At 42.7% G+C, this 17,603-nt stretch overlaps 1 protein-coding gene across 14 annotated transcripts in view; it reads left to right on the top strand.

The window, feature by feature from the left end:
- LDLRAD4 (low density lipoprotein receptor class A domain containing 4) overlaps positions 1-17,603 on the top strand; it is a 436,354-nt gene that overhangs the window by 364,858 nt on the left and 53,893 nt on the right. For 2 of the 14 annotated variants that reach the window (XM_054672295.2, XM_054672294.2), the window contains exon 2: positions 1-17,603. This exon is cut by the window's left edge and continues 109,217 nt beyond it. The exons of the other annotated variants lie outside the window; for them this stretch is intronic. The gene's annotated coding sequence lies outside the window, so the exon portion shown is untranslated. 14 annotated transcript variants of the gene reach the window in all.

Here is a 17,603-nt window from a genome sequence, read left to right as displayed (position 1 = left end):
CTGTCTGGAGACAGTCTAGCATATTCAAACAGCCGAGCTGCTGCATTCTGTTTTCCCTGGGTAGAATCTCCTAAGTTCTTTGGAGCCTTCTTTCTGGGAACATGAAAAAGGGACTCGTGCAGTTATAAAAAGAAACTAGAGATCATCCAGCTATAAAATTGCATCTTAGCATTAGCTTCTGTTTTGTCTACCATTCATTTTCTATTCATCCTTGTCTAAAGTTTGTCCAGCAATTTGAACCTGGTAATTTTAGTTCTGTGGTTTCTATTGGCTCCTAAACCCTTACCAGTGGTTAAAAATACAAATTGCAAGCCTGTCTTGGTGGGCATGTATGCAGACAAAGCTGAGGACTTTCTGCACTGCTGGATCTGAGAATCCTGAGCTGAGCAGCCATGCTTACCAGCACCTTGTGCGTATGGATGCATGAGCTTGTGTGTGTGTGTGTGTGTGTGTGTGTGCACTGTACACTCATGTGCAGAGCTGTGCACACATGTATGTGTGTGCATGTATGTTCATGTGTGCATGTGTGTGGTAAGGGGTGGCAGGGACTGGACTGCAGCATTTGATGGTCCACCCCCGCCCATCCCTTACAAACATGCATGTATCTTTCTGTGATTTATTCCACACTGAGGGGCTGTGAAAGGAGCATGGCCTTGGGGGCATTATAAATCCAGATTGGAGTCAGCCCCTAGCTCTCATGCATCTGTAATCAAGTGACATTACCCCACCCAGCGTCAATATTTTCTACTAAAATGGGCATAGTGATTTATGCCAAAAATGAGGGAAAAAACAAAAAAACCTAAAGCAGCCGGCACAGGGCCTGACACAGAAGCACTCAGCAATGGCCAGTTTTCTTTGCCTTTGAATGGCCTAAAAGGGCAAGAGGTGACTGGGGAGTGAAGGAGAAAGATGAATGTGTATGTCAGTTCTGTGTGCACTGTGCTGGACCATAAGTGGGCATCCCAGGCCGCAGCATGGTAGCTGCGCCATCAGTCAAAGAACTGCATCTAAATCGCCTGGAGTGGGATTTGGCTTTGAGAGCGGCCTGCCTTTTCCAGGCAGATGCAGTTCCCTCCCAGGCTTGCCCGCTAAGGCCCCCAGCCGAGGGCGGTGTTTGCAGCTCCTCTGCTCTGTCCACTTGGGTTCCTTTGAGCGATGGGAGGAGGCATTTGACAACACGTGGGCATCAATACCTGTCCCCACTGGGCCCAGGAGAGATGCAGCATGGCAGGAGGCCCACACCCTCCTCAGCCTTGCCACAAGCTCTGCTCCTGGGTGGCTCGCCTCCCAAGTGGCTCCACTTCATCTCTGCACTTATTTATTTATTTTTAATTTACTTTTCTAGAGACGAGGTCTCACTCTGTCACCCAGGCTAGAGTACAGTTGCACGAGAATAGCTCACTGCAGCCTCGACCTCTCAGGCGCAAGCAAACTTCCTGCCTCAGCCTCCCAAGTAGCTAGGACTATAGGTGCATGCCGCTGTGCTGGCTAATTTTTAAATTTTACATTTTGTAGAGATGGGGTCTTGCTATGTTGCCCAGGCTTGTCTCCAACTCTGGCCTCAAGTGATCTTCCCACCTCAGCTTCCCAGTGTGCTGGGATTATAGGCGTGAGCCACCGCGTCTTGCTTGTATACTCATCTGAATCAAACCTTAATAGGTTTCCATGCTGAAGAGCTCTTTTTGGTCTCTGGGTCTTTTTGATTATTTCACCCGCACCATAAGACTGTGAATTGTAGCTCTTATTTTAAAATTTATTTACTAGCCACGGTGGACTAGATGCTATCCAAAAAATTAGAAGCTTTTGTGATATTAGTACAAAATTATATATAAATACAAGTAATTTAATATTTTAGTATTTCTTTTATATTCTCTCATTTTTTTCTAAAACACTGTGAAATTGTTAGGGCAATATTTGTAGTCTAACTCTGCAGATGACAAGGTGAGGTGGAGAGAGGATGGCTGACAGACTGGGGCGGCCTCCTGATGGCCACGTGTGTGGTGACTGACTTTTGTTACCGAGACCTAGGGGAGGGACGTGGTCACGGCACCAACTTTGAGATGCCTAAGATCTAGTTAGTAGTACTAGAATGCATGGGATTGGGAACTTTAAATGAGTTGTAAAAAATAAGTGTTATTAGAGTTCCAAAAAGAAAGAAACGAGTTTGGCCGCTGAGATATTTAGAGGAACATAATATCACCACGTTCAACTGATAAATTAAATTTTAAGAAAGATTGATATTTGCCAAAAGATATGAAGTTAGAGTAAAAGAGGCTCGGTGGCTTGACCAGGGTATGGTTTTCACTCTTTCATTCACTGACAAGTAGTGTTGGGGGGCCCGGCCGCACCGAAACCTGCTTGAGTCACCGAGCCAGGGCGCTGCGGCTCCCCACTGCTGGCGGAGTCTTATTGTTGTGTCTCTTGCTTTGCCTTTCACAGTTCTGGCATGGCAGGGCTTAATGAATGTCAGGCTCAGAGGGAAGAGAATGGAACCTGCGAGCACTTTCTGCCACTCACAGAGCGGGGTCACCTCGTCCTGCTCCCCCAGCTGCCTACAGGCCTGCTGCGCCCTTCCCATCTCTGCAGCCTCAGCCTGGCTTCCCTTGAGGACCACCACCGCCCTTAGCCCATCTCCCACACCCATCTCCCTGAGAGTGCAGGTGAGCCCGGCCCACCCGAAGCCACGTTGCCTCCCATCACCCTTCAGTGCTCCGGGGCCACAGGGGAAAGCCTGTGACCGGCGTCTGCCTCTGCCTGCCTTGGTCTCTTCATCATCATAATGCCCTGGACTCCAATTGCTTAGGGTTGTCCCAGACACACTGTGCTCTGTCATCTCTTAACCTCTGCTTCATGACAGTCTTTCCCCCTGGAATCTTGTCCCCTCTTTCTGTCATCTGACTAATTATTACTTATCCCTTAAGACTCAGATGAGTGGCCACCTCCTACAGGAAGCCTTCTTCCACTCTCTGTTCATCCCACTGCTTGGCGCTTCCTCTCCTCTCCTGAGCTGAGCTGTGATGATTCTGTGACAGCCCTGCCCAGCTGGTTTGTAGCTATCTGCTATCTGTCTCCTCTTCCTTCCCAGACACTTCCAGCTTGTCTGAGAACAGGAGCTCATCCGTGTTGTTCCCCTCGGTGACTAGCACTGCACCTGGCGCCCAGGAAGACTTAACCAATGGAGGAATCATAGGATGGCTCGGTGGAGGGATGGCTACAAAACCTGTCTTTTCTCATACTCATTTCTTGTTAACTGTGCACAAATAATTCCATATTACCACTTCTTATTGTGCTTAATCCTAGGGTAAATTTAAGTTAAGAGTGTGCTGTGGGGAAGAAAGGCAAGTTGTCTGAAGATTATTCTGCAGTGAGAACTTTGGATCTGTCTCCTGATACACTGTAGAACCAGGATAAACCATAATTGTCCAAATCCTTCAGGGCTTTCCTTCCAAATGAAGTGATTAACTTCTGCGGTAAACTTCCTCTTGTCCAGGCTCCAGGCTTTGTGCCGGGCCTGACAGCACTCAAGCTTTGCTGCCCACGTAGGCAATTAGGGTGTCCTTATCCTTCGGTTCCACTGCCTGGTGAAATATTAGATAACGAGGACAGAGCTTATCTTACACGTGTCTGAGCTGACAAATATGGCAGCCTTTCAGCAAAAGGCAAATGCAGACGAGGCCTTTTCCCTGGCTGGAATAAGAATGAGCCTCATGCGTGTCTGGCCCCATTGCCGATGGTCAAATGCACTCGACATGATTTCCATAGCACCCAGACAGCCTGAGTAGCTCATATCTACCTGTCTAGTCAATACATCAGCTTTGCTGGGGAGAGAGCAGGAGTTTGTCACTGGGGCTCATTTCTAATGCATCAGGAACAAATCTGTTACTGGCTCTCTTTATTCCGGCATGAATACTGTAAGCTGCATGAATTTATCTTCGGTGATAAATAACAGTGCCTTCTGGGTTCTGTTTTTTTAAAGGGGTCTTTGCTAAGCCATTAATATTGAGGTGAAGAGAGAGGAGAAGAAATGGATTATGCCTGACCGTGGAGATTAGCAGCCTGCTCAGGTGAAGGGTGGCCACACTTATTAATGCACTAATGAGCAAGCAGGGTCATTCTGATGATTAGTAATTTTGGCAACATAACTTCTGCCCCAGATTTGATTAAGCCTTCATACAGACTTCCTCTTCCAGGAGATTATCTTTTCAAAGCACATTTGGTTTCCCACTCCCCCTTTCAAGCCCATTAGGAAAATTAAAGCATTTAATTTTAGTGATGAATTTTACTGATACAGACAACTGCTTTTCCAGATTTTCTCCAAATGTAAGCACAATTGCTACATCAACCAAAATACCTCTTACTGAACACAAACTGGCGTTGTGTAGAGATTGCTGATTCCTGGTAATATATTACAGAATAATAAGCTCTGTGTTGGAAAAAATATATATATTTCAATATTGAACCAAGCCAGGGGAGCAAATTAAATAGGAGAACTGAAAGTTAGCTAATATCTGCAAACTTACTTCTTCTTAAGTGAACTTGTCCATCAAACCTTCAGATTTCCCCTACTTTCTCCCTTAAAGAAACAGATCAAAAATATTTCGTGATGCACAAGCTAGCTAATGTCACACAGCTGAAGCACTGGAGTGAATGAAAGTTGAAGATATGGCAGACTCCTTGAGGCTAAAATTACTGCAACCTAGATGTTGAAAAAATACCTAGTAAAGAATAGAAACTGAGGGCCGGGCACGGTGGCTCACACCTGTAATCCCAGCATTTTGGGAGGCCAAGGCAGGCAGCTCACTTGAGGTCAGGAGTTCGAGACCAGCCTGGCCAACATGGCAAAACCCCGTCTCTACTAAAAATACAAAAATTAGCCGGGCGTGGTGGCAGGCGTCTGTAATCCCAGCTACTGGGAGGCTGAGGAGAGAGAACTGCTTGAACCTGGGAGGCGGAGGTTGCAGTGAGTTGAGGTCGTGCCACTGCACTTCAGCCTGGGTGACAGAGCAAGACTCTGTCTCAAAAAAAAAAAAAAAAGAATAGAAACTGAGAAGGGCTCTGAGGGCTCTGAGTCACAGCTACCATTTTACCTTTCCCCTGCCAACCAAGTGAAGTCAGATTATGACAGTCGCTGTGCCATTGTGAGAAGAGCCTAGGAGCCCTGAAACAGACACACATCCATATATACAAGGATCTCTGACTTTAAGGCAAGTCAATCTCAAAACAATCTGGATACCTTAAAAATCAGGGGGGAATCGTTGAGAGGCCAAGGTAGGCAGATCACTTAAGGTCAGAAGTTTGAGACCCCAGCCTGGCCAACATGGCAAAATCCCGTCTCTACAAAAATACAAAAATTAGCCAATGCATGGTGGCGCACACCTGTAATCCCACATATCAGGAGGCTGAGTTGGGAGAAACCCGTGACCCTGGGAGGCAGAGGTCGCAGCCAGCCTGGGTGACAGAGTGAGACTCTGAATCTAAAAAAAAAATAGGGGGGATCAGTATGTGTATGCACCCCTGTAACATCACACTGTATCTACTTGCAAAGAAAAAAGGGGTTGGGAGTTCCAAGTCATGGGAGTCAGAGACCCAGAGAAATCAGATTGCCTAGGAAGCTGGCAATATGAAAATATTATATGTTTATTCATTTTCTTTTTGGAGGTTTCCACTCTTGAAACACCACCGCTTCCTTGGGTCAGAGGGTTCTCAAACTCTAACATACATCAGAATCTCCTAGATGGCTCTGTAAAACCCAGACTGCTGGCCTCATGCCCAGAGCTCCCAGTAGATCTGGGTGGACCTGAAAATTTGCATTTCTAACAGGTTCCCAGGTGATGCTGTTGCTGCTGTTCTAGCAACCACACTTTGAGAACCCCTGCCCTAGGCATTGCATTCCAGAACTCTCTCCATGTTAGACAGTCTCACTCTCATTTATTTTGTAAATATTGAGCCCTTACCAGATGCCAGGTAGTGTGCTAGAAGCAGGGAATCCCAGAAACACCCTGCCTTGGTCTTTACCGAGAACAGTCGACCTGTCAGATTCCCTCACAGAAAGGACCCCAGTCACCCTCAGCCCGCATGCCCGCTGAGTGGAAGACCTGCTTATTCCAACGTCCACACTTCGTTTCATAGGGTGGAATCTTCAAGACATACAGGCTTAGACAATTTCAATTACTTGCTTTTCCTTATAAGGCAGACCTCTTTCCCACCTCCAATAGACACATGATAGTAGGTTTTGCAGACTAACCTCTCCCTTGGATGGCTGGGCCTTGCATAGACTTATGGGTCCTCTGATCCCTTCTGGGCCACTGTCCCAGTGGGGCTATTTTTCTCCAATCTTTAGGACTGTTGTTTATGATTGAGCCTTTGCTCATTCATAATCCTGCTTACTGGTATCCAATCCTTTGTTTATTTCCTTAGCTTTAGAATGTCTACAAAAAGGGGGGAGGTCACTTTCAATCTTGAAAAGTTAGTCCTCAAATAAGTTTATGTAGTAATAGCCGGTAGCTGATCTTGAATCTCTTTCATATAAATTGGATGGCTGTTTCTCTACATTGCCAACAATTTCTTTATTTTAGACTTCTGGAACACCCTGCATCTGGAATCCAGAAAGCCTTTTTGTATGAGTCGCACCATTTTCTTGGTTCCTGTAGAGGAGGTGGTGCTGAGATTATTCATATCGGGAAAAAAAAACCATTCTCAGAAGAATAATTTCTTTGTCCTCCTGTCCCATTGAGAAGCTTTGTGAAAATACTGTGAAAAGACAGAATTATTTTGGCTTGAAGCTGAAAGCTGGTGACATGTATGCTCTAAGTGGTCTCACTGTGCGTGGGTAAGGGGCCTGTGGCTTCTCTAGCACCTGCTTGGGAGGGGCTTTCTTCTCCTTCTCCTTTTCAATGATTTCATCTTGAGCCTCTCTATTTTGAATGGACCAGTGGGAGTGATACTTTTTTACACAGAGATTTATACATAACATAACAAATTTGAAGGCTGGGAAATGAATCTATTGATTTCTTCATTTTCTGAAAATGTTTGGAATTTTATCTTTTTTCAGTGAAATATTACAAATAAATTTACAGATGGGGCTTCATTAAGGAATGTATTTTAAAATATGTGATCAAAATGATTCATTATTTTTTAAATTTCAGTTTCCTCCCTTGCCCTTAGCATGTTTTTTTTTTTAGGGTCTCTGGTTGTTACCTCACCAAGCGAAGGGACAGCAAGTTCCTTTTCTCCCTCTGCTACTCGCCGGGTGTTTTTGTACGCAGCTTCCATTTCTGAAAACACTTTTTGGCCTCTGTGTTCTTAGGATTGAATTGTTCTTGTGCTGTCGACACAATCCACTCATGTCACCGCTAGTTTCTTGAAACTATCTTGACCTTGTTTCAGAGAAAGTGGCTTCCCTAATCCTACAGTCCAGCAAAATTTACATTTCATGATGCACCCATTCAGCTGTGTGCTCACTCAGAAAGCTCTGCGGAATCATCTAGCACTCTGCCATCTTTTTCCTTTTCTTTTTTTTTTTTTTTTTTTTTTTGAGACAGAGTCTCGCTCTGTCGCCCAGGCTGGAGTGCAGTGGCGCTATCTTGGTTCATTGTAACCTCTGCCTCCCAGGCTCAAATGATTCTCCTGCCTCAGCCTCCCGAGTAGCTGGGACTGCAGGGTTGCACCACCATGCCCAGCTATTTTTATTTGTTTATTTTCAGTAGAGATGAGGTTTTGCCGTGTTGGCCAGGCTGGTCTCGAACTCCTGGCCTCAAGTGATCCACCCATCTCAGCCTCCTGAAGTGCTGGAATTACAGAAATGAGCCAGCACACCCAGCTTGCCATCTTTTTTCTTCTGTGGTTGGTTTCTGTCCCCAAACTGTGATGGGAGAAGGCAGGTGAAATGATGGTTGGATGCCACTGCAAGCTGCCTTTTCTGTGTGGGCTCTTGGTCTGTGTACCAGGGGCCCCATGGCACACTGAGTTTTACCTAGGGAGGCTTCAGCTGTTCATTTTCATTTGCAAATCCTCCGTGGAGACCCAGGGAGAGTCTGCAGGAGTTGCTTCTTATTTCTTGACCAGGGTTTCCACTCCCATCACCGTGGCTTTTCGGGGAACCTTGCTGGTGTGTTCCTGGGATGGCTGTGGCCTGCCACTGTGTCCTCTTACACAGGAGTCAGCCCTGGATGAGACCTGCAGCCCTGTGGCCTTGGACTCCCACCTTTCCCCCAGGCTGGGTCCCTCAGGCATGGCCCTTTCCCCCAGTGTCCCCTTAGGCATGGCCCAGTTTGCTTGGTAGGGCCTGACACTCTTCAGATGGTGAAGTCAGAAAGAAAGGAAAGTCTAAGGGAGAGAAGCAGCTCAGAGAAGGGAGAAGAGGGTTTGGGAGGAAAGGGAAAGAGGTGTTGAGAGGTTATGATGCCCAGGAGAGGTGAATGCAGGGAGGGAACGGAGGGGCCCAAGGAGTGACAGGCAGACGGGGTCTCTGATCCGGGGGTGCTGGGCCTGCCCTGCAATCTGAGTCACAAAAGCCAGTGGGGAAAGACAAGGCAGGCATGGGGTGTGCGAGTGGGTGTGCATGTGTGTGGCTGCGTGTGTGTGGGTGCGCACGTGTGTGGCTGTGCATGTGTATGGGTGTGTGTGAGTGTGCATGTGTGTGACTGCATGTGTGTGGGTGTGCATGTGCGTGGGCGTGCATGTGCTTGGGTGTGAGTGCATGTGTGTGACTGCATGTGTGGGGGGGTGCATGTGTGTGAGTGTGCATGTGTGTGGCTGCGCATGTGCATGGGTGTGCATGTGTGTGGGTGCGCACTGTGTGGCTGTGCGTGTGCATGAGTGTGACTGCATGTGTGTGACTGCATGTGTGTGGGTGTGCATGTGCGTGGGTGTGAGTGTGCATGTGTGTGACTGCATGTGTGTGGGTGTGCATGTGTGGGTGTGCATGTGTGTGGGTACACATGTGCGTATATGGAGTACGGGGGAAGGAGATGTGGGTAAGGGTTTGTGTATGGGAGGGTGTGTGGGTATAAGTGTGTGCATGTGAGGGGGATAGGTGTGTATATATGTGTGTGCATATGGAGTGTGGGGGAGATAGGGGTGTATGTGTGTGTGTTAGTATGTGTATGTGGAGGGTAAGTGTGTGTGTTCGTGTGTGTGTATATGCACGTGTTGTGTGTGCGTGCCTGCACACGGAGAGCCCACTCATACGTAGCAGAAAATCAAATGGCCCCAAATCAGAAACATGGCGCATGTGAGCATGCCACTTCTTGTGTGCCTGTGACCGTGTTCAGAATGTACATGGCCCTGCAGCTCCTGAAGGCCAGCTCTGCTGCAACCCCTCCTCTGTCCAACACAGTCCTCACTGGTGTCTTTTCCTCTTCAAATCTACAGCATTTCTGATCTCTGCAAACAATTTAACCCAAAACCAAGTTCTGGCTGACAAGGCTACATCTTGTTTCTTGTGGGTGATTAGCCTCGAGACCCAAGGAGCTCCCTGCCCTTGACTGATTCATCCTGTACCTGCTGGACCTGGAAATGCATTAAAAGTTCAGGAAAGCTTACTGATCAATTGCACTGGAGATTGAGTCTGGTTTGGGGCTTTACATTTGTAAAGCATCTTATGTGCAAAAGTAATTTGAAAGACCAATTTATTATTTCTAATTCAGAGGTCTCATTATCATCAGATGGAAAGGAGGAAGCAGTGGCATGAGTTGGTGCCCTTGAGGCTGGTGCTTGTGTTCTCCCTGGAATTCCTGCTACTCTTTGTCTTCAGATTTTTCTTGAAGTATGAATTAAAAGGAGCAGGAGATCTTAACCCAGTATCACGTGTGGGTTTTAGTTGCTTTTGATCAGGGAGTTTTGAGGCTGTTTTATTGTCCTTGAACAATTATAGTCTCTGAAAGCAGAAAGACAGAGCCCAAATCTTGTGCTCAGTTTGCTTGCTGTAGAATTCTGTGTCTTCTCTCTCTTAAAATAAAGCCATATAAATAAAAACTCTTGGGGATTCCTTAAGAATGTCAAAAGTAATGATTTGTCTAAATTGAAGACTGTTATTGTAGAAACTGGTTTGCTTTCAAAGATTTTTTGAGTTTCATATTTAATATCACCAGGTAGTTAGAATAGGAATGAAGAGACTAAGTCTACATTTGATTTTTCTTTCTTCCTGAAGTCAGCTGCAACATGAAGGGATGTATTCCAAAGAGATGTGTGTGTATGTGTGTGTGTGTGTCTGTGTGTGTGTGTGTCTCTGTGTGTGTGTGTCTGCCTGTTTATTCTCGAGAGAGGAAGACAGCGACAGAATGTTAAAAATAAAGAAAACAATCAGTAGTAACCCAGTCTAAAATAGTGATTCTTAACCTTGCCTACTAAAATCACCTGGGGAGTTTTAAAGTTAACAGATACTAGGTCTACCTCCTTCTGATTTAGTTAGCCTGAAATGAAACCTAGGTATTGGTATTGGTAAAATAAAATATCGCAGATTAGATGCAATCTGCAGCCAGTCAAGAATCACTGCTCTGAACAATATATGCAGTGGAATTCCAGGATTGTGAGGCATGGAGCCAGTGTAGAACCAAGCGGTCACTTGTACGTGAGGCCAGTAAAAAATAATGCACACTTTTTAATTGTATGCCACATGCACATGGATTGTTTGATTTGATTGTTATAACATCATTAGGGCATTTGGGGGTAATCATAACATTTTACAGATGAGGAAACTGGGGCTAAGGAAGATTATGTGACATTCAGTCACGTAATTTACAGACAGGGTGTCGGGTTCCAGCTCAGCTCATTCAACCACAAGGACGTCACCCTGGGTCCTCAGACAGAGCCAAAGGTGTACATGTGTCACCTTCTGAATTATAACCTTCGACCTTGAAAGATCTTCACTAGTGTATTGCTGGTTTGTTCCCAATACAGAATTGAGTTTTGTGGAAGAAGGTGGTTTTGCCTTGTTGAATAGGAAGGAATGATATATTTGAATAGCTGGTTACTTTTTCAACCAGTGGCTTTCAAACTTTTTAAACCCTGACGCACAGTGAGAAATGCATCTTGCATCATAACCCAATATAAATACACACGTATTGTAATGACACCAAAAATGTCTCACAATACCTATCTTTACTGGGCTCACTCAGATATTTCCTATTCTGTTCTTTCTTTTAAAACTGGTTGCAGTCTGCTAAGTCGACTGTCCTAATAGATTGCAACCCATGCTTTAGAAAATACTGTCCAACTTCCTTCCTGTCTTCCCTCTGAAGGCCAGAAAAAGGAGGTAGCATTACGATTAGGAAAGTGAATGACTTGTCTTATGTAGCCACATGAAAAGATCTGTGTAGGCCAAAGAATGATTATTATTGGTAGAGTGTATAGGAAATATTACTTTAAATTTGATAAGCCTGGTTCTATGTGGTCAACCAGGCTTTTAACCCTTTTAAGGACAAACCTTTCACAATAAAAGTTGTAGGTATGATTTATCCAAGGAGGGATAATCAATGTTGTGCTCCCTTAAGTTTTTAATGTTTCATTTAACTCTTGGAAACCCAAGATGCAAAAAATATAATTTGTAGATAACCTAGAAATCTTTTAGAAGGAATATGAAATTCCTTCTATAAATTGTAGTTCCCAGTTGGAAAGGAAGTGGAAAGAGACCAAAACTTTGTGGAGCAATTCAGTTTCAAGCAATTCTTAAGCATTTAGTATCTGATTCTCACTTTTGAAACCTGATTGTGTCAAATGAGGTTCTAGAGAGTGTATTCTTAAATTTACAAAGTACTATTTGCAAAATAATATTGTTTTATATTTTTAATTGCTTTTTTAAAAAATCCAGTCTTGGCCGGGCACAGTGGCTTATGCCTGTAAGCACTTTGGGAGGCCGAGGCAGGCAGATCACTTGAGGTCATGCATTCGAGACCAGCCTGGCCAACATGGTAAAACCCTGACTCTACTAAAAATACATAAATTAGCCGGACGTGGTGGTGTGTGCCTGTAATCCCAGCTACCGAGGAGGCTGAGGCAGAAGAATTACTTGAATCCAGAAGGCAGAGGCTGCAGTGAGCCAAGATCGCGCCATTACACTCTAGCCTTGGCAACAGAGGGAGACTGCGTCTTAAAAAAAACAAAAACAAAAAACAAAAACAGTCTTGTTTCTCCAGCAAGATTGTTAGCTTTTTGCAAGCTGACCTGGGCATGGATTTGTCTTCCTGTCCTTTCCTCGTGATGCTTTCCACAGTGTTAGTTACAGAGGAGACTCTGAAGAGAACTTCAGTCTGAACCTAGGAGTGTTTGACCTGTGGCTTATCAGGATGTGAACATTGGGCAGCCTATTTTCTATTTTGTTTATTTACTGTATCTATCTATCTATCTCTCTGTCTGTCTGTCTGTCTATCCATCCATCCATCCATCCATCCATCCATCCATCCATCCATCCATCCTATTTATATATCTGTCTATCTAGCTAGCTAGCTATGAGATAGGGGCTTGCTATATGGCCCAGACTGGCCTTGAACTCCTGAACTTACATAATCCTGCGTCAGCCTCCTAAGTAGCTGGGACTGCATATAAGCGTCCTTTATCACAGCTCTCCTTCCTACCCTCCTCCCTCTTTATTTGTTTGTTGACTTATTTTAGAGACAGGGTCTGTCTGTGTTTTCCAGGCTGGAGTGAAGTAGCTATGTACAAGTGTGATCATAGCACACTACAGCCTTGACCTCCTGGGCTCAAGCAATCCTCCCACCTCAGACTCCAGAGTACCTGGGAGTACAAGTGCACATCACCACACCCAGCTGGGCAGAATTTAAAAAATTTTCTTTTCCTCCAAAGCTTTCTTATATCCTGATTTTCCCTCACTATCCTCATGTAATATTTGCATATATTCATACACACGCACACACATGCAACTGCATTTTATACACATGTGTCTCGGGGTCCCGGAGAGCTCAACGTGCTGGTGGGGTTGGTGGGGCTGGTGTCTCCAGAGTGGTGATGTGAAGAGCAGCACCTCGCTTAGAGGTAGAGCAGGTGTGTGCCATGAGCTCAGGTGATGGCAGTGGAGCTTACAGGAGATGGCTTGTGGCTTTTCCCTCTGTTGGTCTGTCACTCTCAGCTGCCACTGTCTGCCACTGTAGGGATTCCACTGTGGGCTCAACTTGTTCTTATGCCAGGAAATGTTGTTTGTGTATACTCATAATAAGCACTGGTTAAAGAGGGAACATTAATGCTGAAATACTAGTGAGGGGTCGGGTGTGGTAACGCTTGCCTGAAATCCCAGCACTTTGGAGGCCAAGGCGGACGGATCACTTAAGGCCAGCATGGTGAAAGCCATCCCTACTAAAAATATAAAAATTAGCAGGGCGTGGAGGTGCATGCCTGTAGTCCCAGTTACTTGGGTGGCTGAGGCACAAGAGTCGCTTGAACCTGGAAGGTGGAGGTTGCAGTGAGCTGAGATCATGCCACTATGCTCCAGCCTCGGTGACAGAGCAAGATTCCATCTCAAAAAAAAAAAAAAGAAAGAAAGAAACAGAAAGAAATTCTAGTAAGAAGCATTTGAAAATGATAATCATAGTCATACTAGAATGAGTGGGGAAGTGTTGTCTTCTCCAAAAAGAAGTTGTCTGGAGGGATTGGTGGAGAATTAGTATTAACTCTTCTTTAAATATTTAGTAAAATTTACCTGTAAAGCCATCTTGGTCTGGGCTTTTATTTCCTGGGAAGTTTTAAAGTTACTAATTCAATCTCTTTACTTGTTACAGGTCTATTGAGATTTGTTATTTCTTCTTGATTTAGTTTTGGTCATTTGTGCCTTTCTAGAATTTTTTTTCATTTCATACAAGTTATCTAATCTGTTGGCATACAGTTGCTCATAATATTCCATTATAGTCATTTTTATCATTGTAAGGCTGATAATAATGTTGCCCCTTTCATTCCTGATTTTAGTAGTCTTTTCTTTTTTTCCTATGTCAGTCTACTAAAGATTTCTTAATTTTTTCTGTCTTTTCCAAGAACCAAATTATGTTGATTTTCTCTATTTTTCTATTCTCTATTTTGTTACTGTAATCTTTATTTCCTTCTTTTTTTCTTGATTTTGGTTTAATTTATTCCTTTTGGTCCAGTGTCGTCTTATAGAAGATGAGGTTATTAATTTGATATCTTTCTTCTTTCTTAATGTAGGCTTTTACAGCTATAAATTTCCTTCAGAGTACTCCTGTGGCTGTATCCCATAAGTTTTGGTATGTTTTGCTTTTATTTGCCTTCACCTCAGAGTGTTTTCTAGATTTCCTTTTGGGGGAGAAATTTCCTTGTTGTTCCATCTTTGACCCATGGGTTGTTCTTTTTTTGTTTTAGGGTGTTTTGTTTTGTTTTTGAGATGAGGTCTCACTATATTGCCCAGACTGGTCTCGAACTCCTAGGCTTAAGCCAACCTCCCGCCTTGGCCCCCTAAAGTGCTGAGATGACAGGTATAAGCCACCACACCCAGCTGAATCCATGGTTTTTTTAAATGTGTATGTTGTTTATTGCTTACACATTTGTGAATTTTTCAATTCCCCAATTTTCTTTCTGTTATGATTTCTAGTGTTATTGTATTTTAATCATAGAGTATATATTGGGTGATTTCAATTTTGTTTCATGGCCTGGCATATGGTCTATCCTTCAGAATGCCATGTTCTACTGTTGTAGTCTAGAGTGTTCTATAGAGGTCCATCTGTTAGGTTTATTTGGCTTGTACTGTGTTTAAGTCTTCTATTTCCTTGTCGATCCTCTGCCTTGTTGTTTTACCTATTATTGAATGTGGAGTATTATGGTATCCAACTATTATTCTTAAGTTGTCTGTTTTTCCTTTCAATTCTGTCAGTTTTTGCTTCATGTATTTTGGAAGTTTATTGTTGGATGTATATATGTGTGTAACTATTCATTCTTTCTGATGGAATGAACTCTTTGTCATTATTAAATGTTTTTTATTATCCCTTGTAACTTTTTTTTGTTCTGAAGTCTGTTTTGTCTAGTATTAGTATGGTCGCACCAGTTTTCTTATGACTGTTGTTTGTATATCTTTTTCCATGTTTTTTACTTTCAACCTATTGCTATCTTTGATTCTAAATTATTTTCTATACATAGCATATAGTTAAATCTTGTTGTCTTATCCATTCTGACAGTCTCTGCCTTTTGTTCATTTCACTCTTATGTCATCTTATTGATGTAGTTTGATTGGCATTTACCACCTTACTTTTTGTTTCCTATATGTCTCATTGTTTTTTCTTCCTCTATTCCTCCTATACTGCTTTAAGTTATTTTCTTAATGGTTGCTCTCAAGCTTAACACACATAACTTGTCAGAATCGACTTAAGATTTCCACTAAATTCTAGTGTGAGATATATATATAATTTTACTCCAATATAGCTGTTTTCTCTTTTTTAATGCTCTCCTTGTTATACACATTAGCTCTCTATGTTACAAACCTAACAATACATTGTTATAATTGTTACTTTGTGTCATTTTATGTCTTTTAAATAATTTGAAAGAAGAGATGAGAACAAGCATCTATTTATAGCATGTCTTGTATTAGCCTTCTGATTTACCTTTTCTAGTTCTCTTCATTTGTTCCTGTGGATTTGAGTTACCATCTGGTACCATTCTCTTTGCCTAGTACAGCTTTGCTCCCACTCACCTCCTCTGTGTTGTCATCATGAAATAAATTACATTTCTACATGTTATTGGGCCAGTGGCACAATTACTTATGCATATATTTGTTTTAAACAATTGCCTTTTAAGTTAATTAAGAGAAGAAGGAAGAAGAAATGTACATTTACACTATCTTTTATCATTATGCAGTTATCTTTCCTGGAGCTCTTTGTTCATGCAAATTCAAATTACCGTCTGGGGTTACTTGCTTTCAACCTAAAGAAATTCCTTTTGTATTTCTTAAGTGAGTCTACTAGCAACAGTCTTTCAGTTTTTGTTTACCTAGGAAGGTCTTTATTTAGTCTTAACTTCTGAGAGATAGTTTTGCTGGATATAAAATTCTTGGTTCACAGTCTTTTTAAATAAATTTCAGCATATCAAATATGTCATCCCATCGTCTTCTGGCTTTCATTGTTTCTGATGAGAAGTCAGTTGTTAATCTTAATAGGGTTATCTTGTAAATGATGAGTCATTTTTCTGTTACTATTTTCCTTGGTTTGGCTGTCAGCATTTTTACCATGATGTGCCTGTTTTTTGGTCTCTTTGAATTTATCCTATTTGGAGTTTGTTGTAATTCCTGAGTGTATAGATTAACTTTTTCAATAACTTTAGTACATTTTCAGCCATTATTCTTTGGATTTTTGTTTCTGCTCATTTCTCTCTCTCTCTCTCTCTCTCTCTCTCTCCTTTCCTGTGGTACTCCTAATGTGTATGTTGGTGTGATTAATGATGTCTTGTGTTTTTTATCTAAGGCTCTACTTGTTTCTCTTCAATCATTTTTCTGTTACTCAGAGTGCACAGTCTTTATCAATCTATAAGTTTGCTAAATCTCTCTTATGTCAGTTTAGATCTACTGTTAAGCTCTGGTGAATTTTTTATTTTGGTTATTGTATTTTCAACACCAGGCAGGCATTCCATTTGTTTTTTTCACAGATAATTCTATTTCTTTATTGATCTACTGTTAAGCTCTAGTGAATTTTTTATTTTGGTTATTGTATTTTCAATACCAGGCATTCCATTTGGTTTTTTCACAGATAATTCTATTTCTTTATTGATATTCTCTGTTTGATGCAACAATGCCATTTTACCTTGCTTTGCTTCTTTAATCATTGTTTCCTTGATTTCTTTGAACATATTTGTAATGGCTATTGTGAAGTTTTTGTTAAGCTGGATATCTGGGCCCTCCCACAGGTAGTTTCTATTGCCTGCTTTATTTCCTGTGTATGTGTCACACTTTCCTTTGCTTGTCTCATTTTTTGTTACTGAAAACTGGACATTTTGATAATATATTGTATTGACTCCTCTAGATACTGATTTTCTCCTCCTCCCCAGAACTTCTTGTTGTTTTCTCATTTATTTAGTAGCTTCGTTGGACTATTTTATTAAAGTCTGTTTTCCTTGCAATGTGAAGCTTCTGATGTCACTCCTCAGAGGGCACAGCCTTGGATATGGCACAGTCACCCTGGGATGGCAGTGATTTTAGCAGAGCTCTCTTTGTTTCTTTGCTTCATATTTCTGTCAAGCTGTCTGCCTTAGTTGGTATCACACCCAGCTGTTAGTTTCCACTAATTTCTGGCTAATTGCTTTATTGTTTTCCTCTATACCTGGGGCATAAATCACTACAGAGTCTGATCCAACTAAATTCAGGCCCCTTTGCAGGGGTCATTTTTGAATCTAGCCTTTGAGGTTTGTTCTGACCCCAGAAAGGTTCTTCTTAACTGTCTCTTTCTCTGATTCTCTGTAAAATTGCTGACCTAGAGTTAAGCTTGTCACTCTCAAAGAGCTACTAGCCTCCTCTCAATTTCTTACTACCAAAATTTCTACTGTTTGTGAAAGCACCCTTACACTTGAGCTTCCTCATATACTGTTCTAAATAAAGTAAGTTTTCGGTAGCAGAGCTTTGGAACTCTTTGTTCTTATGGCCTGCCTGTACACTCTGGGCAAAA

The sequence above is a fragment of the Pan troglodytes genome, chromosome 17 (assembly GCF_028858775.2).
Source record: "Pan troglodytes isolate AG18354 chromosome 17, NHGRI_mPanTro3-v2.0_pri, whole genome shotgun sequence".
NCBI classification, from domain to species: Eukaryota; Metazoa; Chordata; class Mammalia; order Primates; family Hominidae; genus Pan; species Pan troglodytes.
Note: the sequence above shows the minus strand (reverse complement) of the source record. Positions and strands in the feature narration are given on the sequence as shown.